Below are 7,821 nucleotides of genomic sequence, written 5' to 3'. Positions count from 1 at the left end.
GCTGCAGTACTTACAATCGTCCCTTGCTGCCTCCCCTAATCTGCCAATTTTCAGATAAGCCAACTTTCAGCCAGCCCACCCTTGTGAGAAGAGAGTGTCTTTCTCTCATCCCTCAACAAAACGTTTTTGTCTTCTCCTTAGGGACATCTCACAAATCCCCCCCCCATTTGCGTGGACTCTAGCAAGAGGTTTTCTACCTTAGAGAGGGTTTGCATGTTGTAGTTTTTTGCTCATAAAGTGTTCAAACGATCTTGGAATCGAGATCTGACTAAAGCATTTTGAGCTCTATAAGGCGGTGTTCACAATGGCTCCATTCCAAAAACGCCTAACAATGAAATTGGTGAAGATGCTCCTAATGCGGGTCCAACCCTCCCGTTGCAAGTTCCACAGGAAATGGTGGCTAGGTTAGCTTGGTTATCTTTTATAAAGAGTTTTTCTTAAATATTAATGTTAATAAACGAAGAAAGAAGATGTATATCTTTTTCCTTGAAAAAAAACTATGAAGCTACTATTTAAAGTGATGTTGTATTCAATGATTTGTATTGAAATTGTTATCTTTAAGAGAAAGAGTGCAGGTTTTTCTTGGCTTTGATGCTAAGTCCGTTCTGTGCTTGTGTAGCCGAGTGAGATGAGACTACATATGAGGTGCATCATAATGTATTGATAGTGCTTTGTAAGTTGGTGACACATTTGCAGTGAAACCAGACTGTCGTGCAACCAATATAGAGTTAGCTGACGTTTGCCTCATCAAATGTATTGTGGAGAAAGAGGAGGCCAAGGAAGACTATGGATGAATGGGAGAAAAGGGGTTTGATTTTTTTGCGAGCTTTATTTGGCGAGCTTTTTGGAGATAAGATAGTTTTATGTGAGCTTGTAAGAAAAATGATACATTTTGGTGAGCTTTTATATAGTAAGTATTTATGAAAGAGAAATAAATGCATTCACATACATACATACATATATACATGTATATTCTCAAACACACCTACCTACCTACCTACCTACCTACACACCTACCTACCTACCTACCTACCTACCTGCCTACCTACCTACCTTCCTACATATATACATACATATATACACACATTTGTACAATACATACATACATACATGCATGCATACATACATACATACCTACATACCTACCTTCCTACATATAAACACACATTTTATGTCCAAGAAACTTAAATATAGGCAAAAAAATACCTATCTATGTACCTTTCTTCCAATGTTTATTTCAACACAAGTAAAAACAAGTATACCCGGCTCATGTTTTCTTACAAAAAGATTGAGTTCACATTTCCTTACGAGAAGATATCTGGTTGGTACAACTCCTTTACCATAGCGTCGCAAGCTACCTGCAATAAGACTTTAGAGTACGTGACAGTATACTCCATCCCAAAGCAAGACAAAAATAATATTGGTTCAAATTTTCTTACAAAAAGATTGACTTCACATTTCCTTACAAGCTTAAGTAAGCACGAAGGCTTAATTAAAGCTTAAGTAGGCACAAACGGGTTGTTGCAAGATCAGGGTGTCCAGTTTTATCCAGTTTCTGCTGGACTGGGACAATGCTTGGAGAGCAAATTTTAGGGGAGTAAGGTACTTAAAATGAGATCAAGCAAATAATAGAAAATATGCTTGCCCTTAAATTAACCGAGTATAACTTAAATTAATATAAATTAGTCTAATTAATCAAAATTAATTAAAAATATGATGAAATGATAAACAAATGATCTTTCCATACTTAGAGTGATCCAATTTATTTTTCCATAGATGCACCATTACAAGTACACTAGTCCCTATAGGTTTTAGATGATTCACATCAAAAATGTAATTTTACTAATTAGATTATTAATATTTACAGGCCTTCTGATAGTCTGGAAGAATTTTGAAAAAGAGATCATTAAAAATCCAACCATTGGATTTACAATTTTCACTAACCACCACATTCTACTAATGTCTCAGTATCTACCCACTCTTTTGATCTACAAGATTGAGGACTTTAAGTGGTACCTATTGTGGGTACAAAAAGTGGCGTATATTATAACACTTTAAAGACCTTGAAATATTTAAAGAAAATAGACAAATATCTTAAAATTTTCTCAAAAAATCAAGTTAAGCTCCATATTATGTGAAGATCTAAGGTACAAAGTGGGAATCTCATATGAGTTTATATGTAAAAGATATTAGCATTTTATGGAATCAGCTCAAATTTGGGACAGGGTGTATACATTGACTTTGTACCTAAGAAAATGAGGACTTTTGACTATCTAATGCTTAATCAAATTATGCAACTATATTTCCAACTTTGAATATGATGTTTCAACAAAAGAGCTTGAAACGAAATTCCTTCATTTACTAGGAGAGATAAGCCACTAAAGGTAAACAAATGCCTGTTTTTTTACTGTTTACAGGGTGCCTGAGTGGACAAAACTGGGCACCCTGATCTTGCAACCACCCAAACATGAGAGGCTTGATTAAAGCTTAAGTATAGGCACAAACAAGCTTGATTAAAGCTTAAGTATAGGCACAAACATCCTTGCTTCGAGGACGTGATAGTATATTGTCCACTTCCTCTGGTGATAGTGTCGGTTGATGCATTACCATATCCTCATTCTTATGTAATCCCAAAACTCGCAAGAAGACAAAATAGATATGCTTACATGCAACGTAAGACTTTCCTCTAGATTCTCTTTGCATGAAATCAGGACATGTACACCAAGGTTGTACCTTAATGTGTATAAAATAGTCCTCTCCACTCTCACATGCCAAATGAAAAATAGAGTAGGGGGACGGCTGCATTGCACTCTCATTAAGGACTATCGCTGTCATGGCCTCGGCACTACCAATACTCTTTTCTGCTTCTTTGGAAATCCAATGCCTCCACTTGGTTGATCTCTTTGTATTCTGTGTAGCATCATGTGGCCTCTTGTCACTTTCTTTGTTGCCCACTGCTTGTGTGGACGTTTCTCCGACCCTTGACACAAAAGGTTCTTCATGAGTAACATCTAACTTGAACCCTGCCTTTACTAATTTATCTACCTCTTGGCTGGTTATGTTGGTCCCAACATCCACTTTCCACATATCTGGGTATGATGGCTTGTATATTATGTTTGGAACTACATGCCATGTGTGTGAAACATCTGAAGGACAAAACCACATCATTTGAGCCTTTGGCCCTCCCGGACCAGGATGTCGTCGCTCTGAGTAGAAGCTAGGGGCAACAACTCCAATAGAGCTTCCCTGTATGTATGAGTTGCACTTAAGTCTTCCATCAATACCTCCCAAACATTTGACATTTGAGTTCAATGGGGTTCATCTAATGGCCCACAATGGCCTCTTCCTTTACATGCATTTGCCCTCCGCTCATTGTTCCATAATGTTGTTTAGGCTCTTCATGTCCGACATCTTTGTTTCCTCCAGTCATTGTACTTTTTGGTCCTCCCCTTGAAGCGGGACTTGCTGCACTGTTTGTTCTAGATCTATCTCCAAAACTTACTCTTCTTGCTGTTCCCCGGTTTTGACGATGTCTGCTCTGCATGACATAACCTGGACGATGTGAGCATTGGTCTACTTCCGTTGTCCTCACCCTCTTCCGTTGAATAGTCTCCTTATCTCCATGTAGGGGCCTTGATTCCTCATACATAGGAGTATTAGCTACTGTTTCATGGACCATGCGAGCCACTTGTGGTGGTGTCAGTCTTGACCTTACTGCTACCCTGTCCAGCAACTTGCTCAAGCTTGGTCCCTCACCTTTGTGCTTCCCCATCTGATATGCATATTGCTTTGCACTTTGTAGTAAAGCGTTTGCCATATCTGAAATGCATGCATCATACAAGCTAACCTTTTCCTTGTATCCTTCACCAGCAAGCCAACTCCCATGTACACTTTCAGATAAGTTTGTTCGAGGGGTTTGTGCTAAATCCACCGAGCTTAAGACCACCTGCACACAAGAGGTTTCATACAAGAATTCACAAAATTGACTCCAATGCAAATACATCCATACAACATATCAGTTCTCCATAAAATTTCTCACCCTTGACATGAGGTTGCCCCAATGTGCTATTCGTACTTCCCACCAACTCATCCATGTATCCATCATCACTGATAGTTTTCCCTCATGAACATGTCCATTTCTCCACCACTCACGAATCTCTTTACTTTTTAAGACAGCTGACTCCTTATTGGTTGCCAATCTCCATTCTTCACACAAGTCAATATGGTGTTGTCGACTTTTTGCCTTCACGCATTGTTTAGCATGCTTCATCAAACTTTGTTTCCAATGGAATAAGCACGTTCGCTCCCTGTCCTCCATAATGATGTGCGGACCCCCATTGAAAATGGTCCTAACTGCACACCAATTGGACCCTGCTTCATCAGCCATAAACTCATAGAAGTGTGCGGGTGCATAACCGCATTGCTCCATTGTGCTATTCAGCATTTCCCAAAATAGTACTTGGCTTTTTGTATCCTCCTCCTTCATTTCGCATGTGGCAATTGTCAACAGCTCTTGAACACTATAAGATTTTGGAGAGAATTTTTTCAGTCAGCTATCATTCAAGGTAAATGAAAGAAATGAAAAAATTGAAGTTCGTAGTCTCACCTTGGGTCGTAAACATGACAAGCCATTGTCGACCAACCAAAAACTCGATGAGTGTGATCAAACAAAACCCAGGACTTTGACAAGTCACCTCCACTGTCACACCGCATGCGATTCACCAAGTCCACGCCTGATGCTGGTCCTCGCAAAGACATCTTAAAGACATAACATTTGTCATCAGGGCCACCTTGTCCTAGGAAACGGCTACCTTGTATAAATGAATAGCGAGATCTTCTCTGTATAAGAAGGATGCTATCCTCTCCTGCTGGCATCAATTTTCTTTTCTCCTGGGATACAATGCGTCTAAACCTAAAAAACATAATTTCACAATAAAGAGAGGACTGAATGTAGAAAAATACTTCCAAATATAATTAAGTTATAGAGTGAATACTCACCTCTGGTTTTCCATGCTCAACTCCTCCAAAACATTAGGAACTCAATGGAGTCTTCTTGGGCCCTTTTATTTGGCAGTTTAAGGGAGTCAAACCTTTTCTCTTAAGAAGAAACGTTTTCTAATTTGAAGCTTCAAAACGGCTACTTTATTCGAATTTGAATTTTGGGGGGAAAATGGAATTTAAAATCTAGCGGATAAAACCATATCATGTAGCATATCTATGGAAAGCTCTTGATGCGTAGATCACGGATCTGTAATCTCCGCTCAAATCGGAGCTTGTATGTAGAAGTTATGGAGATTCGAAAATTGTAAAATTGCCCCTCCCCCTTTTTGGGGGGAAAAGTGCACCCTTTGACCACTCTTACACCTCTCTTACAAACCCATGGTTTTTGCTTACATGGCGGGCTCCTATTTGTCAAAAAGTTAAACGTTTCCATAACCTCATGGCAAATTAAAGGGCCCAAAAAGACTCCATTGAGTTCCTAATGAATTGCAGAGCTCATGATCCCCAATACTTGTAGGTAGCTCATCATTTTGATTCATCATGGAGGAAAATAGCATATCCTTCACAATATCCATCTGTATTTTTCGAGGACCTGCACTTCTCTGGGTTTTCAGCACTTGAGAAACAAACATTTTCACGCGCTCCAACATTGACCTTGAAGTTCCTGGCTGAATTGGATGTTCATGCAGCCCAGTGTGGAGCATCATTCTTGTAATAGTTGTGTCACGAGGCATTACGTAATACACAATACATCTACACACTTGCACACAATGTGCAGTTTTGCGACAAAAGTGACAAACTATTTTAGATTTCTCATCCTCTGTCAAAAGTCCAATTGCAATCTTTTTTGTCAGATGTCCATGAAAGAAGGTGTTGTTATACCTTTTATTGTTCAAGTAAAAAGGACAGCTAAGCCTATGGCACTCCAAAGCACCAACACAATAGCTAATATGCACGGTACAACTTACAGACATGTTTGATGTTACTGGACGTGTCCATAGGTGACCATCATATTTTTGCTCCATTCCATCCATATTTCCTATTTTGCCATATGTTGGTGGAAACTCTAGGATGGAATCACCATCATAATGTCTTGGCACCTCCTGGACTTGGATGACTCGAGTAACTTTTTCCAACAATGAACGCAGAAGAGAAGGTTGCTCCTTCTTATTACGAAGAACCGAAAGTATACTCTCTGAAGCAATACATTCAGCTTTAAAGATCTTGTGCTTTGAACCTTTTGGATTGCTTGTTCCTTCACCTGGTTGCAAAATAGTTGCTGAGCCATTCAAGTCACTTTCAGAGGAGGAGCTCGAGATATGAACATGGGTGTTTTGTGTCCCTAATTCTTTATCCACTGAACTCTCCAAATGTCGGCGGACATCTTGGGCAATGTCATCAGCACTAGAATCAAGACTATCAGCAGCACAAAGAGGACTACATTGTAGCATATATGTTTTACTTCGAGAAATATCTATGAGGTAGTTTTTATTGCCCTCCATATCATAATGAGCGATGATTTCCTGTAGGTTTCCATCGGTCCTAGTAGCTTTCACTCCAGAAAGGGTGTGTGAAGAAGGCAACAACCCTTGTAGATATCCGTGAGACTGACAAGCGTTGTCGTGAAGTGTGCGGAGTAGCCAGGAAAGTACGAAACTTCTAGCTGTGAGAGTTGGTGTCGAACCTAACAAGGAAACTCACATACAAGATCTCCCAAGGAGTATTGAACATCACTATTTCCAATGACAAATACATGTATCCACTTCCCTCAATACATCCTTGAATTCATCCGGATGATTGCACAGAATTGCATGAAATCCCTTTGAACCATTCACATGTGGGCATAATAAAGCTTTTTAATTTTTCCAATATACATGTGGCCAGCTACATCCATTACATCCAGTGCCCTCAAAACCATTAAATCATGATGCTCTTTTTCACCTGAAAACCTGCCTTAATATTCTAACATTTCACAAGCAAAAGATAGAATACGGCATAGCTATTTCATGTACATAATTTCCAAAACTCAGTCAAGCAATCACAAGGCCATCTTCCATGATTTTACAAACTTCAGTTCTTCCAAAATTTATATCTTGTTCATCAACCTTTGCCCATATATTCCAAAACCTTTAAGGGCTTATTTGCCATGCCCTTTTTCTAAAGTAACAAGGTTAATTTAAAATTAAGCTTATCTGAAATAAGCGAAAGGTGAACACGTTGATTTTTCCTTTGTTTTTATTAATCAAAGATGGCCGCTTCAGCGCCGGTACACGGAGGAGGAGGAAATGGCGGAATAGAACCCTCTGCTGTTGACTGTGAGCTTGAATTTTCCAGAAGCACATCATTGAATAGCACTCAACTTTCCCATCATTTCTAGCACCTAAAAGCAGTACACAGAAGATAAGCCCTTCCCATCAAATTGACTGGTCGCCATCGACGCTGTTCTTCTCAACTCTGCCAAAATCCCTTTCTCTCTGGTTCGCCGCCGTGAAGCTCCGGTCTCTTCTCTCTTTCCCGCGGCGATTTCGGTGCCCCTACCCGCCAGCTTCTGCCAGCTGTATATACCATTAAGCTGCGCTCTTTCTAGAAATTCCCCAATATTTTGTTAACCTTAGCACTAAGGTTATAAAACATAACCTTAGCATTAAGGTTAAAATCCTCAATGCACCTATTATTTCCCTTTCTTCCATTGTTATGGAGTGTTGACCATATATATATATATATATATATATAATCAACTCCTTTTCACCTTTACACCATAACCTTTCTAAAGGTTTTTCTCACGCCTTAGCTCCATTTAGCATCCTTATTGTGCATATG

The sequence above is a fragment of the Cibotium barometz genome, chromosome 13 (genome assembly GCF_041138505.1).
Source record: "Cibotium barometz isolate CiBa-2024 chromosome 13, ASM4113850v1, whole genome shotgun sequence".
Taxonomy (NCBI): Eukaryota; Viridiplantae; Streptophyta; class Polypodiopsida; order Cyatheales; family Cibotiaceae; genus Cibotium; species Cibotium barometz.
Note: the sequence above shows the minus strand (reverse complement) of the source record.